The sequence below is a fragment of the Thamnophis sirtalis genome, unplaced genomic scaffold (assembly GCF_051295495.1).
Source record: "Thamnophis sirtalis isolate CommonGarterSnake01/CBP01778 unplaced genomic scaffold, rThaSir2_p1.2 scaffold_1, whole genome shotgun sequence".
In the NCBI taxonomy this organism is placed as follows: Eukaryota; Metazoa; Chordata; class Lepidosauria; order Squamata; family Natricidae; genus Thamnophis; species Thamnophis sirtalis.
The window spans coordinates 118,754,550-118,771,993 of NW_028261381.1; the positions used below are offsets into that span (position 1 = coordinate 118,754,550).

Here is a 17,444-nt window from a genome sequence, read left to right on the forward strand (position 1 = left end):
TAAATAATAAGGAGTTGCTATTTTATTCAGCTCCACAATTAGCCATTTTGTAGTAATATTTTTCAACATCTTGTGGCTTTGTCGGGCAAACTTTTGGGAACCAACCAAGAGGGCTATTATTTCACTGGGCTGGGGCTACATGGATCCCCTAGACTGGATTTCATGATTCGATTTTATTTGTTTCTCTGAATTTGGAGTGAAGGCAGATATTTCATAGCAAGCCTCCATATCTCCATATGAGATAGACGGGGTCAATAAGAGAACTAGGGTGGGGAACCAGTTAAGATGTTAAACCAGGGATGGGGAAAGCCTGAATGCATTTCCACCCCACCCCCACCCCCACCATCCAGACACAAGCTGATTGGTGAATTTGGGCCACCCACTGGTTCTCAGCCCAACCTACCCAGGATTGTTTTGCAGAGTAAAATAGAGGAAGGTGTCATGTTTAAGCTGCCCAACATTCCTGAAAGAAGGTAAGTGTGTGTGTGTGTGTGTGTGTGTGTGTGTGTGTGTGTGTGTGTGAGAGAGAGAGAGAGAGAGAGAGAGAGAGACAGAGAGACAGAGAGAGAGAGAGAGAGAGATTTGTATTTTGAAAACAATGTTTTCTTGTACCACATAGTTTAAAAAATCCCCTCTTCCCCCCTTTCTATTGATCAAGAATAATTTGGTCAATGATTAGCAATATTTAATAGAACAAAACAAACAAAAACAGAGTGAAGGAAACAAATACAATAATATACTAACAGCTAGCAAAATAAATCCCTGTTCTATAAATTCAACCACCTAAATCCTGGATCTAAATCCTGGATCTGATTATTCAGACATAGGCCTTATATATTTCAGTGAGGGGCTTTGTGTACAGCTCCCCTCATATCAGAGCCTTTCATTGGATTCCAGGGATTACAAATCTCAGATACACACACACACCTCTTAAATCTGGATATGATTAAAAACAAAAATATAAACAATTTAGAAAAGTGAATGGAGCAGAATCTAGAAATGTGATGCAACCAAGGCTTGGACAGAAATAGATTTTTTTAAAAAAACCTAATATCTGGGTTTACAGTACACCTTATTCCTACTTTCATCTGAAGGAAGGAAGGTGGGTTGTCTGAGGTAATAAGATCAGTAAGATTTGTGGAGAGGCAGGCCTTCAAAACTAGTGATGAAAGGAGGCCCAAACAATCTGGAATTACTATTGCCTTGTGCAACTCTGTGAATTCCTCACCATTTGCTCATTGTATTAAGCCCCTAAAATTCCTTGGTCCTAGTTATTTGTAGCCCCTCCTGTTATTAATAACTTCCTTTCCTAATGCTTTTAAAGGCATTGTTGAGGATAGGCCCTGCACCTTTGGCACAATTTTTTTCTTTATGTGCAGTCCCATATTTTTAAAAGAATAATCCAGAAGAGGCAAATAGGCAAATTATTATTCCAGTTTTGCTTTGGAGATGGGCAGGAATAAAAATAGCTGAATAAAGCAATTCACTTCCTGCTGGGTGCATGTGCAATCACATCTATTCTTTGTCGAATACAGATCTCAAAGATTTCCACTTTACTATGGTACACCAGAAAAAATGAGTATGTGCTTAAATTAGGATTAGAGAAAGAATGACAAGATTACAGGAAGCTGAACTAAAGAAATAGGATTTAGGAAAATGAAATAACCCAGAAAGAATCCAGGAGGAGGGCCCTTTGCAAAATGCTATATATTTCTGTAGGTAAAATATTGAATACTGTAATCACTGCAGGGAGGTATAGATACTGTTCTTCCAGCAGCAATTTTATTATTTGGAGAACAGAAGTGTTAAATATCAATCTTGTTCCTTGCAATCCATGGCTCCTGCGTTCCTTCACCCCAAGTCATAAAACTGGCGACGAAGGTGGGATCCGCGATTCCCGCAGAGCCTGGAACAAGAGAAAACAGCCAGTCGCAGCCACGCGAACGCCTTTTTCTTGGCAGAACTCCGGAGGCTACCCGGTCTACCTCGCACAACCCCAGAGGCTACCCGAACTACCTACAGTTAGAAGAGCTCGCGAAGGAGTTGCCACCCAAGGCCAGCAGCAGCAGCAGCAGCAGCAGCCACCGTTGGAGCCTGCCAGCGTCTACGCCAACTTGGCATCACTCAGGCGCGGCCTCCGTCCCGCCTGAGGGGGTTTCCCGTGCCCACCTCAGCTGGAGCCGCCGCTGCTCAAGGACGAGCCACAGACCGTGCAACCTCTGATGGAGTCTGCCTGCCTGCCTTCCTGCAAAGCCTGCATGCCTCCCGAAGAGCTGCCTGCCTTCCTGCAAAGCCGTGTCCTCCCAACTAGAAGCCCGAGGAGCCACAGGATGGCCAGAAGCCGCCACGTCCTCCGATGCCTGCGCTTCCGCCTGTTTTCAAGTGCAGCCCAAGGAGCCCGGGAAGGCCGCCTTTTCCCTCGCTCCCGACGCTGTTGCCTCCGCTTGCACCGTTTCCCTCGACATCCTGATGACGCCCTATGACCCGGCCGCGGCCGCGAGAGCCTCCCGCCGCAACCGCCCAGAAGAAGGAACCTCACCCTCTCAGACTCGGATGCCCGCCTGCCTTGGAGGAGAGCCCTTCCCTCACGGCCGTGCGGGCTGGACTCGGACGATGACACAGAGAACCTAGCCCAGGCCGTGTTCCACTCACGGCCGTCCTGACCATATAAGCCATTTGTCTCTCCGTTTCAAACCGCCGCGGCCTCCGCGCCCTCACCACCTGCGCAGCCTGCCCTGCTCGCAACACCTCTACAACTACAAGGCCTCCGCGCTGCCCTGCCAGCTCTTTTCCACCGCCTGTCAGCCGCGAGAGCCTTCCGACGCGACCACCGTGCGCTCTAGGGAGCAAAGTTCGGCCGCCGGGACTCTCCGGGGGTTTGTTTCCCTCCAGGCATACTCACCAGCACTTCCAACGAATAGGCCTGGTCCGAGGTCGTCTGCGCATGCGCAGAACTGTGGGGAAGGGGTGTTAAATATCAAGAATATTCTAATCTATCCTAAAGGGCCAGCAACAGTCTATGCTGCGCCCTGATTGGGTGGGACGCAGCATAGACTGTTGCTAACCAGCCACTGTGTCCTGATTGGCCGAGGTACTGCATCAGCAGTTGCTGTGCAGTACTCGGCCCCTGATTGGTGCTAACTTGCTACATGCTTATTATAAATACCCTGGCGCGAGCTTGCCTATTTTGAATCGCTGTCATCTTCTGTTATAATAAAGATCTTGTTCCTTGCAATCCATGGCTCCTGCGTTCCTTCACCCCAAGTCATAAAAAGAAGTACCATTGTGCTGTATATCCTTAAATCAAGACTGAGGGAATTTCCTAAGGCTGTGCTTGATAGGGCCTGCCCAAGAGGAGGAAAATTGTAGGCCCCTGTAATTGTTCTTCTGTAACATTTCATGTGTATAAAGGAGGTTGTTTCGTTTAAAAAGTTCTGATGTGTTATCTCCGATCTTCTATTTTCACTTCTGTCTTACTAAAATGCTTGAACTCTACTAGTAAGAATAAGTGTTGCCTACAGTTGGGTACATCCAAAATTTAGGTCTGGTTTGAGTCTTACTATGCATTGGAGTTCCCATTTGGAACTGGAATTTGGGTTATCCTTTATTAGACTAATATCCTGGCTGCCTTTCCTTATTTTATCTGTCTGTTATTGGCCTGCTCAAGGTAAGTTGTTGTGTTAAGAAAGACTGACTGTCTAAAGGTGGATGGGAACTTGGATTCTTCTGCTTCTGGTCTGATACATTCCTTATTATACCATGCTGACTTTTCTAAACAAGAATTATTACAGGAAATACTAAGAAAATAGAGGATTTCCCATGTCCATTTATTTTTCTACTGGATTGGAAGAATATAAAAGATGACTCCCAGGCAAAATTTTTCCTAGTACAGGTAGTCCTCAACTTACTTACACAATTGAGCCCAAAATTTCTGTGGTTCAGTGAGACATTTCTTAAATGAATTTTGCCTAGATTTACAACCTTCCTTGCCTCAGTTGTTAAGTGAATCACTGCAGTTGATAAGTCACCCGGTTATTAAGAGAATCTGGTTCCCCTGTTGACTTTGCTTGTCAGAAGATCATAAAAAGGGATCAGCAACGGTCATAAGTATGAACCAATTGCCAAGCCCCTGAATTTTGATCACATGATCAGGAGGATGCTGGAAAGGTCATATCTTTGAAAAATGGTCATAAGTCACTTTTTTTCAGTGTCGTTGTAACTTTAGCCACTAAACAAACTGTTACGAGGATTACCTGTATATATGGAGAAATAATTGATGGTTTGTGTGTGTGTGTGTCTGTACAAACACACACACACACCATCAATTACGTCTCCCAACCCAGTGGAAAAATAAATGGACATGGGAAATCTTCTATTTTCCTAGCATTCACTAATAATTCTTGTCTAGAAAAGTCAGCAAAGTCACTTGTTTTTTTTCTCCCAAGGGCCAATATGGAGGGAGTCATCTTTTATTAAACTACAACTCCACCCCCACTGTGGCCTTTATATGCAGAAAATGCTTCTTTGAAAACAAAATTAAAAAACAGAAGTGACTTTGTTCTTTCTGTTGCTTAAACACATGATCTCATTCAACATGTGGTTTCTCTTATACATTTTAATTGTTAGCTGACTTGCAAGAGAAAAACAAAGTCATGATTGTAAGATACTTGTGGTGATATTTAGCTTGTGGGTGTGACACTAATTTATGCCTTATACTGTAGTGACCGCTGGAAGAAATAACATCTTCAGAAGGCTTATTCACCACAAGGTAAGCACTGCTGCTCTGTTTCATTGGAATAATCAATGATATAAAATATTTTCTTTCATTATTAGAGCCTTTTAAGTTAATTCTACCATATAGTTTTGAGACCACTTTGTAGGATATAATAGTGCCTTAGAATCAAATCCCATAACTCATCAGAAGCTGTAACATCTGGAAATATCCATTTTATTCTAAAAACAATGAAAAATTGAAAACTAAAAACAAAAGCATGCATTTTTCCAAAAGAGCCTCGTTTCATAGTTCTTTTTCTAGCAAATGATGAATTATATAAGTGACAAAAATATGGAAATAGGATGTTGTAATATTTTAATAACATGTTGTTCTCCAAGCATGCGTTTGAGTAATCCTAATGAGCTGTCATGCTAACTTGTTTGAGACAGTAAAATATAATTCTATACTTATTGTAATTATGTAGAAATTTTTTAGAGGAAAAAGTTGGTACGGTGTTCATTTTATAGCAGAAATGAATCCCATACCAACAGAAAATGTAAATTATAAAACAGTTTCTTATATCAAACTTTTGAAGTTCATACTTCCTTAGATTAAATATATTAGTCTTTTAGAAATGTTTTTAAAACTGTTTATTTCTTCTGGTTTTCACAGCCTGGTTAATATTGAAGAAATCACTGAATTTTAAAGTGCTCCTATCTGTTTATTTGTTTATTTTTTTCTCTTTTAAAGACCATAACAAGTTTTGATTAAATGTGACCCAGATGCCAAGGACCCAAATGTGACGTGGAAGAGGGGGTTACAGCCATCAAAATCTGGAACCATGTCATAAGTTCTGGGGAGGTGGGGCCATCATAATTCTGAATGGTCACTAAGCCACTGTCGTTAAGCGAGGACTACTTGTAATGCAAGTAATAAAATGTCCATAGTACTGTAAATATACACAACACACACACAACACATACACAACACACACACATATTTAAAGAAAATAATACAGCAATTACAACTGCATGAGAATTATGAGTGATAGACAGTCAGGTCAGAAGATATTCCAGAAATTTATACCGGTAGTCCTCAACTTATGACCACAATTGAGCCCAAAATTTATGTTGCTAAATGAGACATTTTTAAAATGAGTTTTGCCCCATTGTACAACTTTTCTTGTCACATTTGTTTAGTGAATCACTGCAGTTGTTAAATTAGTAATACAGTTATTAAGTGAATCTGTTTTCCCCAGTGACTTTGCTTGTCAGAAGGTTGCAAAGGTGATCACATAATCCTGGGACACTGCAACCGTCACAAATGTGAGTCAGTTGTCAAGCATTTGAATATAAATCACCAGACCATGGGGATGCTGCAATGGTCATATGTGTGAAAAAGGGTCATAAGTCACTTTTTTCAGTGCCATTGTCATTTCGAACAGTCACTAAATGAACTGTTGTAAGTGGAGGACTACCTGTATCAGCTTCAGGAAGGCCACAAACTACGGGTGCAATTTTATATTTACAGGGAAGCTATTTCTGAGGATCAGCACTGTGATGACAAATCAGTGCAGAAGGCCTCAATTCTCCCATCTTACCCTGTGTACCTAAGGGTATCACCAGGGGTTTAAGAGAGAAGAACATCCTCAGATGGGCCAACTCTGATTGGAGAAGGAGATCCTGTAGATAATTTAGTGTCAAGCCATAAATACTTTTTTAAAATCAATATTCAAGTAGGTTTTATTGTCATTTCAACAATATACAGTACAGTACATAGTGAGATGAAACGATGTTTCCCCAGGACCAAGATGCTACATCAGACAGCATAGATAAAAAGAAAGAGAGCAGAACAAAGAACTACATACGTATAGCTCTAAAGGTAAGAACTTAGAGAGTGTTGAGGAGTCTGATGGCTTGTGGAAAGAAACTGTTACACAGTCTGTTTGTGCGGGCCCGAATGCTTCTGTACCTTTTTCCAGATGGCAAGCGAGTAAAGAGCGTGTATTGGGGGGGGGGGGGTGTCAGGCACAATGTTTCTGGCTTTACGAATGCAGCGTGTAGTGTATATGTCCATGACAGAGGAAAGAACAACCCTGATTATCTTCTCTGCTGTCCTCACTATTCGCTGTAGGATCTTGTGATCCAAAACAGTGCAATTCCCAAACCAGGTGGTGATGCAGCTGCTCAGGGTGCTCTCGCTGGTCCCTCTGTAGAAAGTTGTGAGGATGTGTGGTGGAAGTTGTGTTTTCCGCAGTTTCCTAAGAAAGTAAAGATGCTGCTGGACTTTCCTTGTTATGGAACCAGTGTTGAGGAACCAGGTGTGATTCTCTGCCAGGTGAACACCAAGGAATTTGGTGCTCTCTACGATCTCCACAGAGGAGCCATTGATCTTCAGTGGGGAGCGGTCATGTTGTGCCCTCCTGAAGTCAATAACTATCTCTTTTGTTTTGTCTACATTCAGAGACAGGTTGTTGGCTTTACACCAGTTTGTTAACTTCACCACTTCCTCTCCTGTATGCTGTCTCCTCGTTCTTGCTGATAAGACCCACCACGGTCATATCATCAGCGAACTTTATGATGTGATTCGAACTGTGCATTGCTACACAGTCGTGTGTCAGCTGGGTGAAGAGCAGGGGACTGAGCACACAGCCCTGAGGGGCTCTAGTGTGTAGTATGATGGTGTTAGAAGTATTGTTCGTGATCCAAACTGTCTGAGGTCTTCCAGTAAAAAAGTCCAGGATCCAGTTACAGAGGGAGGTGTTCAGGCCCAACAGGGTCAGCTTCCCCATCAGATGTTAGGCAATGATAGTGTTGAATGCTGAAGTAAAGTCTATGAACAGCATTCGTACGTATGAGTCTTTGTTTTCTAGGTGAGTGAAGGCTAGATGGAGTGTAGTAGAGATGGCGTCATTGGTGGAGCAATTCGAGCGGTATGCAAACTGCAGTGAATCCAATGTTACGGGCAGCAGGGTCTTTATATGCCTCAAGAGGAGCCTCTCGAAGCACTTCATGATGTTGGGAGTAAGTGCAACGGGACAGTAGTCATTGAGGCAGGGCACTGATGGTTTCTTTGGCACGGGGAAGATGGTCATTGTCTTGAAGCACTTTGGGACAACAGTGATACTCAGAGAGATGTTGAAGATGTTGGTGAAAATATTTGCCAGTTGGTCTGCACATCCTCTGAGTACTCTGCCAGGAATATCGTCTGCTCCCGCAGCTTTCAGTGGGTTGACTCTGCTTAGAGCTTTCTAAGTGTGGGCGGGGCTTCACCTGATATGCACCCGGAATGTTTGTATAAACAACGTTCAGCCTGTTTTCCCCTCTGGTTGCAAAGTCCACATTTTGATGAAATTTAGGGAGCACAGTCCTGAGATTTGAAGTTGAAGTTGAAGTTTGTTTTATTTATATGCCGCCCTACTCCAGGAGGGACTCAGGGCGGCGAACAACTCAAAGGGGGAAAGGGAACACAAAGTACAATACAAGTAATTAAAAACAACCAAGAATCACACAGCCACACAAGTCGAGGGAGAAAGGGAACTCATCATCCCCAGGCCTGCAGGCACAGCCAGGTTTTGACGGCTTTTTGGAAGGCCTGGAGAGAGGTGAGGGTCCGAATTTCTGCGGGGAGTTCGTTCCAAAGTGCCGGAGCTGCCACAGAGAAGGCCCTCCCCCAGGTGATAGCCAGATGGCATTGGCTGGTAGACGGAACCTGGAGGAGGCTGACCCTGTGTGATCTAATGGGTACCATGAAGGGCTTTATAAGTTACGACTAGCACTTTGAAGCGTATCCGGAGACCGATCGGTAGCCAGTGCAGCTCGCGGAGGATAGGTGTAACGTGGGTGTACTGAGGTGCACCCACAATCGCTCACGCGGCTTCATTCTGGACGAGTTGAAGTCTCCGAATACTCTTCAAAGGCTGCCCCATGTAGAGCGCATTTGCATGATTGAAATCTCCAGCAACAATAAACAATCCATCAGGGTGTGTGTTCTTCAGTTCGTTGATGGTACTGTGAAGTATACAGAGTGCTTCCTTAACATTAGCGCTAGGTGGAATATACACGCCATGTATAATAGCAGCGGTAAATAAAAAGGTCTACATCTCACAACCATAAACTCCACAAGCGGTGAGCAGTAGGTGGAAACGAGGACAGAGTTTTTACATCATTCTGTGTTGATGTATACACACAGTCCGCCGCCACGACTCTTACCGCATAGAGCTGCATTTCTGTCGGCACGAAACGCAGTTAACCTGTCCAGCTGAATAGCAGCATCCGGAACTCTATCACTCAGCCATGTCTCCGTGAAAACAAAGATGCAGCAGTGTCTGTATTCACGCCATGTAGCTTGCTGGAGTCTGATGTAATCTAATTTATTGTCCAGGGAGCAGATATTTGCTAGCAGGATGGATGGTAGAGCAGGCCGGCTATGGTTTGCTTTTAGCCTAGCATTAACCCCTTCTAACTTTCCGCGCTTCCGCTTCCTCTCACATCGCTTCCAATGCCCCCACCTCCATCCGTTGGCTTCTGTTGATGCCGGGATCTGAGGACCTGGATCTTGGAGCAAGCCGAGGTTGCGCAGCTTCTCCTGCAAATCATCATTAATGGTATTGGAGTTGTTTCTGTATTTCCATAGTTTATGCTGAAGGTACACGTAAATGCCAGTTGCTCTGACATCCATGTTTCGTGGGATGGGATACAACATAAAAATAGCACCACTTTGGATCCGGAGTGGCCGTTGTGATCTACTGCCGCGCCGCCTATACCGCCATACTATTAGCATTTTGAATGGTACAAAAAAACTAATAATGACTAATGTACAGTCAACAAAACAGGGCTAATATGATCACAATAAAGAGTGCTCATCAAATGCAGCTGCTGCATTTTAAACCAACTGCAACTTCTAGATGGTCTTAGAAAGTAGCCACAAATGGAGTGACTTGTGGAAGTCTGCATGAGTCATTGTAACTGGTCCTCTTACTCCAGGAAGGGGCACAACCGGCACATCAGCTCAAATTTAGCAAATGCCCTTCTAGCCATGGCACCCATCTGTCCATATAGCAGTAGACATGACTCCAAGTGAGACTCCAAGACCAATAGACTTGCTTTTTTAGTGCCATCTTGTCAAGAAACAATACCAGAACCTATTAACAACTCTGATGTGCACATAGCAACTCCTTCTTACTTAGCTTCAAGTTCACCATATATTGTCCCATTCAAATCCCTCCAGCAATATTTCTTCTTGGCCCTAGGATGCCAATATGAAACATAACATATTGATGGCATTGCGCTATGTACCCTGGGCTAATGCATTGAAGGGCTTAATGCAGATGAATGTCACACAAGAGTGGCTGCTAGACTAATCCCTTCTCACTGGTTGGAACTGCTCTTTAAAGTAGGAGCAGAATCACTACAAAGAAATACTTACAAACTCCCCCCCCCCCCTGCGCAGTTCAGAAGGAAAGCATGATTGATCAGATGTTGCCAAGAGGTTTTATAAGACTAAGAGGGGTGCATTATCACTATCAAAGTCTGGACACTGGTCATCTATGAGAATGAGCAATGCTGTCTCTATCACATGCCTGGCCCCAAACATCATTAAAAAGAATCCAGATAATTTGCTTTCTCTACAGTACTGGTTAAATAAATCCCTATCACATGGTCAATAACTTTTTCCCAAAAGAGAAAACTCAAGATGAAATAGGGTCAGATATTGCTGGATATGGTGGGAAACTCTTGAAAAGGAAAAGCATTGTCACCTCCTTTAAAACTGTTGATATCAGCTCCCATTAAAAGAGGCATTAATTACATAATTATAAACTGCCAAATTGTTAAGAAACTTCAAGCACTTCAAGAACCCTCTAAATCAATCATGTAGTAGGAGTGGACTTTTCTAATGGGTCCCACAGACCTTTGGAAGTCTCAGCTGCACCTGGAAATTAACTAACCATGAGAATGGGCCAGATGTAATTCTGTCCATATTAAGATCATAGCATAATTGCTTTGAGGTAAAGCCAGGTCAAAGGCATGACTATCTGCAGGTATGTCAAATATCACTGGGGGACAAACCCATAGTTGCTATTGAAGCCACAAACGTCCTTGATCTGACCTCCAGGAAATGGAGATTACTCAGCTACAATCAAATCATGGATAAGTGTGGTCTTATTAGAGACAGAATTCCAGCAGGAGCCTAAGCCAAGGTCCCTAATGATCAAGCCAGCAGGATTGGGACCACCAGACCAATTTGATTGCACCAAATTGCTGGTTTTCCTTCCCTTGGAATGGCCGAATCAGGTAGATTCCACAAGTTCATCCAAATGCTTGATCTCCAGATGACCTCCCCTTGCAGTCTTTTCAAGTTAAATGTTCCTTTTTCCCTCAGCATATTGTGACTGTCTTCCCACTGCTATCACAGATGAACTTCAGTCTGATACACTCTCAACTCTTCTTTCATAGACCCTGGATTGTAGCAATAAATTCTCCACAATCCAGATCTTCTGACTGAATCTGCAACCACCGTGGGCTCAACAACACAGACCCACAAGATCAACTTCTCTGTTATTGTACTATCTCTGTCTCTACCAACTTTAAAACTACATCGACGCTCAAGGTAGGTCAACTTCAATTTTGGCTTTCTTTTCCAACTGCTACAATTTCACTCTTCTACTTTTGTCTTCTAACATTTTCTCAGCACATTCCGCTTTTCTCCCTTTATCACTGTCTCTATTCTATCAAACTTTTCTGTTCGCTTTGCTCTCAGTTCTTTTCACTATTTCAATACCTTAATTTGGTCATCCCAAACTCTATATGTATAATTTACACAAGAATTTATTTGTTGCACAACTAGAATAAAGAAAAACATTTCAACCCCAACTATACTCTTCCTTTCATTAATGCATCTAGAACCATCCTCAGTCTTACATAAAATACAGATTAGTTATTCTGCCCATAATATTTATTTAACATGCAACATATTAAAATGTGTGTCATTTTTCTGGCCTCTCTTTCCAAAGGTCAGGAGAGAACTCATTTTTCAAAAGTTCTAATTTTTACTTGTTGTCTATGAAATTACAGGGAAGTTCTCAGCCAGACAAACATCAACTCTATTTCATGTTATGTCTAGAATTGGTAGAATTTATTTATCCATGTATTTATTCATTTTATATCCCTGCATTCTCAAACCTACAGTATATGAAACAGCTCTGATTTGAGTCAGCTTGGAGTTTTGAAGAATACAGTTTTAGCAAACACATTAGCATCAGAAGTGAAATAAACCCACAGAGCTAGGCAAACCAAAAGAAAGTGGTACTCTGCAATAAAATATTAGACCAAAACCAGCATTACTTTGGCACTCATTCACTCATTGACAAGTGATTTAACCTTGCCCCAACCATGCAGAATGTAAGAATAAAGTTAGCCCTCAGGCAATATTCAGAGTATTGGGATCAGAAACAGCTGAAGCACGGCAGAGTGGATCCACTTTGCCGCACCAATCAGCTGGGCTTCGGAAAAGGAAATATAGATGAGTATAACGCAGGGGTGGGCGGGCAGGCCCACTTCAAAGTCGGAGCAAACTGGTTTGTTCCCAGCTGATAGTTGGAGCTACTGGTTCGCCTGAACTGGTCCAAACCGGTAGAATCCCACCCCTTCTCTTACCCCAAGAGAACATGGTTAGATAGACAGTTGAATGAGGCACTAAAACAACTAGCTCTGTACTTATATTAGTGTTAGAAAATCCATCACACCATTAAACATATCCCAAGCCTCTGCATACTTGGAAGTGAAATTGCAAGAATGTATATTATCATTAACTACTACTAGCAAAACAATTTAAGAGTAGAAACAATTAAAAAACAAGAAAAAGTGTCATAACCATTTGCATGGGTACAGACTGGGGGAAACCTGGCTCAATACCAGTAACTGTGAGAGGGATCTTGGAGTCTAAGTGGACAATAACTTAAATAGGAGCTGATAGTGAGCTGCTGTGCAGCAGCCAAAAAAGCCAATGCAACCCTAGGCTGCATTAATAGAGGGACAGAATTAAGATAACATAAATATTAGTACTGCTTTACAAAGCCTTGGTAAGACCACACTCCGAATACTGCATCCAATTTTGGTCACCACAATATAAAAAAGATGTTGAGATACTCAAAAGAGTGCAGAGAAGAGCAACAAACATTATTAGGGAGCTGGAGGCTAAAACATATGAAGAACAATTGCAGGAAGTGGGTATGTCTAATCTAGTGAAAAGAAAGACATGGGAGACATGATAGCAGTGTTCCACTATTTGAGTGGTTACCACAAATATTAGGGAGTCAACTTATTTTCCAAAACACTAGAAGGCCAGACAAGGAATAATGGATGGAAATTGACCAAGGAGAGGTTCAACCTAGAAATAAGGAGGAACTTTCTGACAGTGAGAACAATCAACCAATGGAACAGCTTGGACTAGAAACAATGGATGGAAACTAATCAAGGAGACAAACAACCTAGAACTAAGGAGAAATTTCCTAGTGGTGAGAATAATTAACTAGTGGAATGCCTTGCTCTCAGAAGTTGTAGGTGCCCCATGGCTGGGGGCTTTTAAGAAGAGACTGGACAGCCACTTGTCTGAAGTGGTATGGAGCCGTGATGGTGAACCTATGGCAGGCAAGCCCTCTCTGTGGGCATGCATGCCATCGCCAGCTGCTCTTCTGGTTTGTGGCATGCGCATGCATGCTGGCCAGCTGATCTTCATGCATGCCAGAGCCCCAGAAACCTGAAAATCAGCTGGCTGGTGCGCATGCGCACACTGTCCACCTGGCTTTCCAGTTTCCGATGCTCCTACATGTATGGAGACCAGCACTGGAAACCCAAAGATCAGCATGCACACCGGCCAGCTGGTATGTGAGTTTCCGGGGCTCCGCACATGCAGGTTCCGGTTTGGGCATTCATTGCCAAAAAGGTTCGCCATCACTCGTACAGGGTGTTCTGCTCAAGCAAGAGGATGGACTAGAAGACTTCCAAGATCACTTCCAATTCTCTTATTCTATGTTCTACGTCAGAGGTGTCAAACTCAATTTCATTAAGGGCCCCATCAGGATTGTATTTGAACTTGGGGGGCTGAATGGGTGTGGCCAGGATGCCGAGAACCACTCGCGGCCCTCTCAAGCTCTCTTTTTGGCTGCAGTGGCCTGCTGTAGCACTCTGCAAGTGAAAATAGAGCTTGGGAGGGACATGTGACAGCTTCCGGCAGCGCTTTGCCATTGAAAATGGCAGAGGCATCGCGGTCCTTCGAATGCGGCCCGCGGCAGTGGTGAAATCTAATTTTTCCCTCCATGACTTGGTGAGGGGGGGGGGGTCATGTCACTGGGTGGGCGTGGCCAACTTTTCCCCACTTTTTAAAGGATTTTTTTTCCTATTTGCCTGAACCGGCAGGAAAAAATGCTTTAAAAAGTGAAAAAATTGATTCCGACGATCGTGTGGATCAGCTATGAGTTGCGCGATTGTCAGACTCCTTCCCCCCCACACACACACACTTTGTAAAGCATCTTTTCCTGCCGGTTCAGGCGAATAGGTATGGGAAAATGATTTAAAAAGTTAAAGAGCTCACAGCTGATCCGCACTATCGTCAGAATCAATTTTTCTCACTTTTTAAAGCATTTGTTTATTACCAGTTCCAATGAATTGGTAGTAAAAAAATCCTTTAAAGTGAAAAAAAGGTTCCATGACAATTAGCTGTGCTGCGCAATCGTCAGAACCTTTTTTTCACTTTTTAAAGTGAAAAAAAATAATTCCGATCGCACGACACAGCTGAGGGTCACGGAACCTTTTTTCCCCATTTTTAAAAGCTTTTTTTTACTACCAGTTCTTGCGAACCTTAGCATTTTTTGCTCCTGTTTCTAGTCAGAACTGATAGCATTCCACCCCTGACCCAGGGGCCTTAAGTTTGACATCTCTGCTCTAAATTATGCAGACTTCTCTACCTCCTAGCAGATCAGAAAGTGATTGGAAATGCCAATATGTAAATACTTTAATCTTAATAGATATCATAAATAAAGCTAAAACTTTATCAGAGCTTATCAATTAATTTATCTAATTCTTTTGCTAGGTTCAAGATGGATGCAGGCTGTGTCCTATGGGGAATCGTTTGGCTGATTATATTATTTTTTATTGGATGGCCAATTAGCATCTTTTTGGGAGGACTGTATGGATTCTTTGCTCCTTTGTTGGTTCTGCTAGCTCTGGATGACTTTAGTGAAATTTTATTGAAGGGGGTAAATTTGGGAGTACAATGTGCCCAAAATGTGCGAACAGGAAAGTCCTTCTTTTAACAATAAACCCTATCACAAATCAGGAAATAAAGTTTCATTCTGTGGTCTTTAATGGACTTTGAAAGTATTTGTGTACATTCCTGTTTATTGATATTTTACAATATTGTAAAGAAATATAGTATCATTTAATTTGTAAACTCTATGAAACCTGGGGAGATCTAAATAAGAACTTCAAATATTTGTCAGATCTGGGTTTGAATAGAACACTATGTTTGCAGCTCTGAAAACAGTGATGAAACTTGCATTCCTTTTAGGGGGAAAGTTGGCTTTTAGCTTCTTACTCTGCCTTATAAGTTATCAAAAGTTCAAAGTTTAATTGTTTATTAGCTTTGTTTCCAAACATAGTCAATATATAAATCTGTATTATTATCACTAATGTGCATTATATATATATATATATATATATATATATATATATATATATATATATATATATATATATATATATATATATATATATATATATATATATATATATATATATAATGTTATTTTTAATGATTTATAGATGTGTTATCACTTATGATAAATAAAACATAACTTGACTGGAAGTTTCTGCGTATGTATTTTTTTTTTACATTTTTGTTATGTATTTTTCTCCTAATATAAGAAATTCCTGAATTTTGCTGTTCCTTTTCTGAAACACAATTATAAATATTATGATTATCTTAAAACTAGAACCTACTTTAGATGATAGTAAAGTATTTTTACTGTCACTTATCTGATATTTTAATAGAGATCTATGTTCTCTGTCCCCTAATATGTATGTAAGTAATCCTTGCTACAATTTCAAATAATGGGAAAGTGTCATTGCAGTGGTCCAGGTTGAGAATATAAATTATCTCAGTTTTCTCATTAGACTGTATATTTCCAGAAACCGAACAGAATAATGCCTCCATATTGATTTGTGTGTGTTTGTGTGTGTGTGTTATAATATCAGTACCATATTGTATCATTATCTGTGGCATCCTCCTGAAATGTTTAGCTATAAACTATTATTACACAAATCTGTATGGCGGAGTGTTTTGAGGTGTTAGTGGTGGGAGAGTATTGCTTGATTCTTATAAGAATCATATTATTTGGCTGTTAACATAATATACCACAGGATGTTTTCATGATAGCTACGCTTCACATGATCATTCCCCATGATGATGGAAGGAGGAGGAGGAGAAGAAGGAGAAGAAGAAAAGCAGGAGGAGGGGGAGGGGGAAGGGGAAGAAGAAGAAGAAAAAACAACAAACTCCCATTCTGGGCAGCACCACCTGTAAGAGAGATATTCTCCCTATTTCAGAAGCATATTGTTCACGAGGGAATTTGGTGTTGTGGTTAAGATACCAGGTTAGAGACCAGGAGATTGAGTTCTAGTTGACTGAGCATAAGTTACTTTCTTTCAGCCCAACTCACCTCACAACCTCACGGTTGTATTATGGGGAGAATAGGAGGAAGGAATATTTAAGTATATTTACCACCTTGAATTATTTATAAAAAAAAATAAACATGGGAAATTAATTAATTAATTAATTAATATTGTCTCTGCTTTGGTTGATATACATTTGGCTATATGACAACTCACTTTTTCTTCTCTTACAAATGTTCCAATTTTAGATGTTTTTTCAAACTTAAAAATAGAGCTAGCATTGGCTAGGTATCTGGCATTGATTCTTAATGCACATTTCAGGATCAATGTAGCTGTTTTCAAATATCGTCATTATTTCTAACAGGATGGCAATGGTTTTACTAGAATCAGCGTGAATGGCCAGTAGGGGAAAAAGCTGGAGGTAAAAATTTATCTCCTTTCTATTACTATCACTTTTCACAAATGAGATAGGGCTGTTACAGGAAAAAACTTACTCCAAGCTTTCTAGATATCATAATTTCTCTTCTAAGCACTATTTGACTATTTGCACATGGAACATTCACTTCTTTTGTTAACTGATTCGCAACGTAGGTCCACTAGATCACTGAAATTTATTTTCATTCATTTTCTCTCAGTATTTTGGTCAGTTTGAAATTATTTTAAGTTTATGGTATAGCTGTAAAAAAATACATATCATATTTTTCGGAGTATAAGAAGCACCGGAGTATAAGACGCACCAAGATTTTGAAGAGACAAATTTTTTTAAAAAAGGTTTTGCACTCTGCAGACCTCCAAAAAATGGCCCATTTTTCACAAAAACGAGTCCATTTTGTTTTCAAAAAAGGACATGAATAGTCTTTAGGAGACTTATAAAGTGCTCCGAGGGGGGGGGGGGCAAAATTGAGCAAAAAAACGGCCCATTTTTTGCACATTTCCTCCCCAGTCCCCAGGAACACTCTGAAAGTCTCCTAAAGGCCATGCATGGCCATTTTGGTGACGGGGGCGGGGTTTCAGGAGGCAAAAAATGCTGTATTCAGTGTATAAGATTCACCCAGATTTTC

At 41.5% G+C, this 17,444-nt stretch overlaps 1 long non-coding RNA gene across 1 annotated transcript; it reads left to right on the top strand.

The window, feature by feature from the left end:
- The first annotated feature begins 404 nt into the window (after positions 1 to 404).
- On the top strand, positions 405 to 15,411 carry LOC148049711 (uncharacterized). Its single transcript, XR_015697718.1, has 5 exons — positions 405 to 473; positions 4,722 to 4,768; positions 6,518 to 6,595; positions 11,170 to 11,323; positions 14,804 to 15,411. It is a non-coding gene; the product is annotated as an uncharacterized LOC148049711 (long non-coding RNA).
- The last annotated feature ends 2,033 nt before the right edge of the window (positions 15,412 to 17,444 follow it).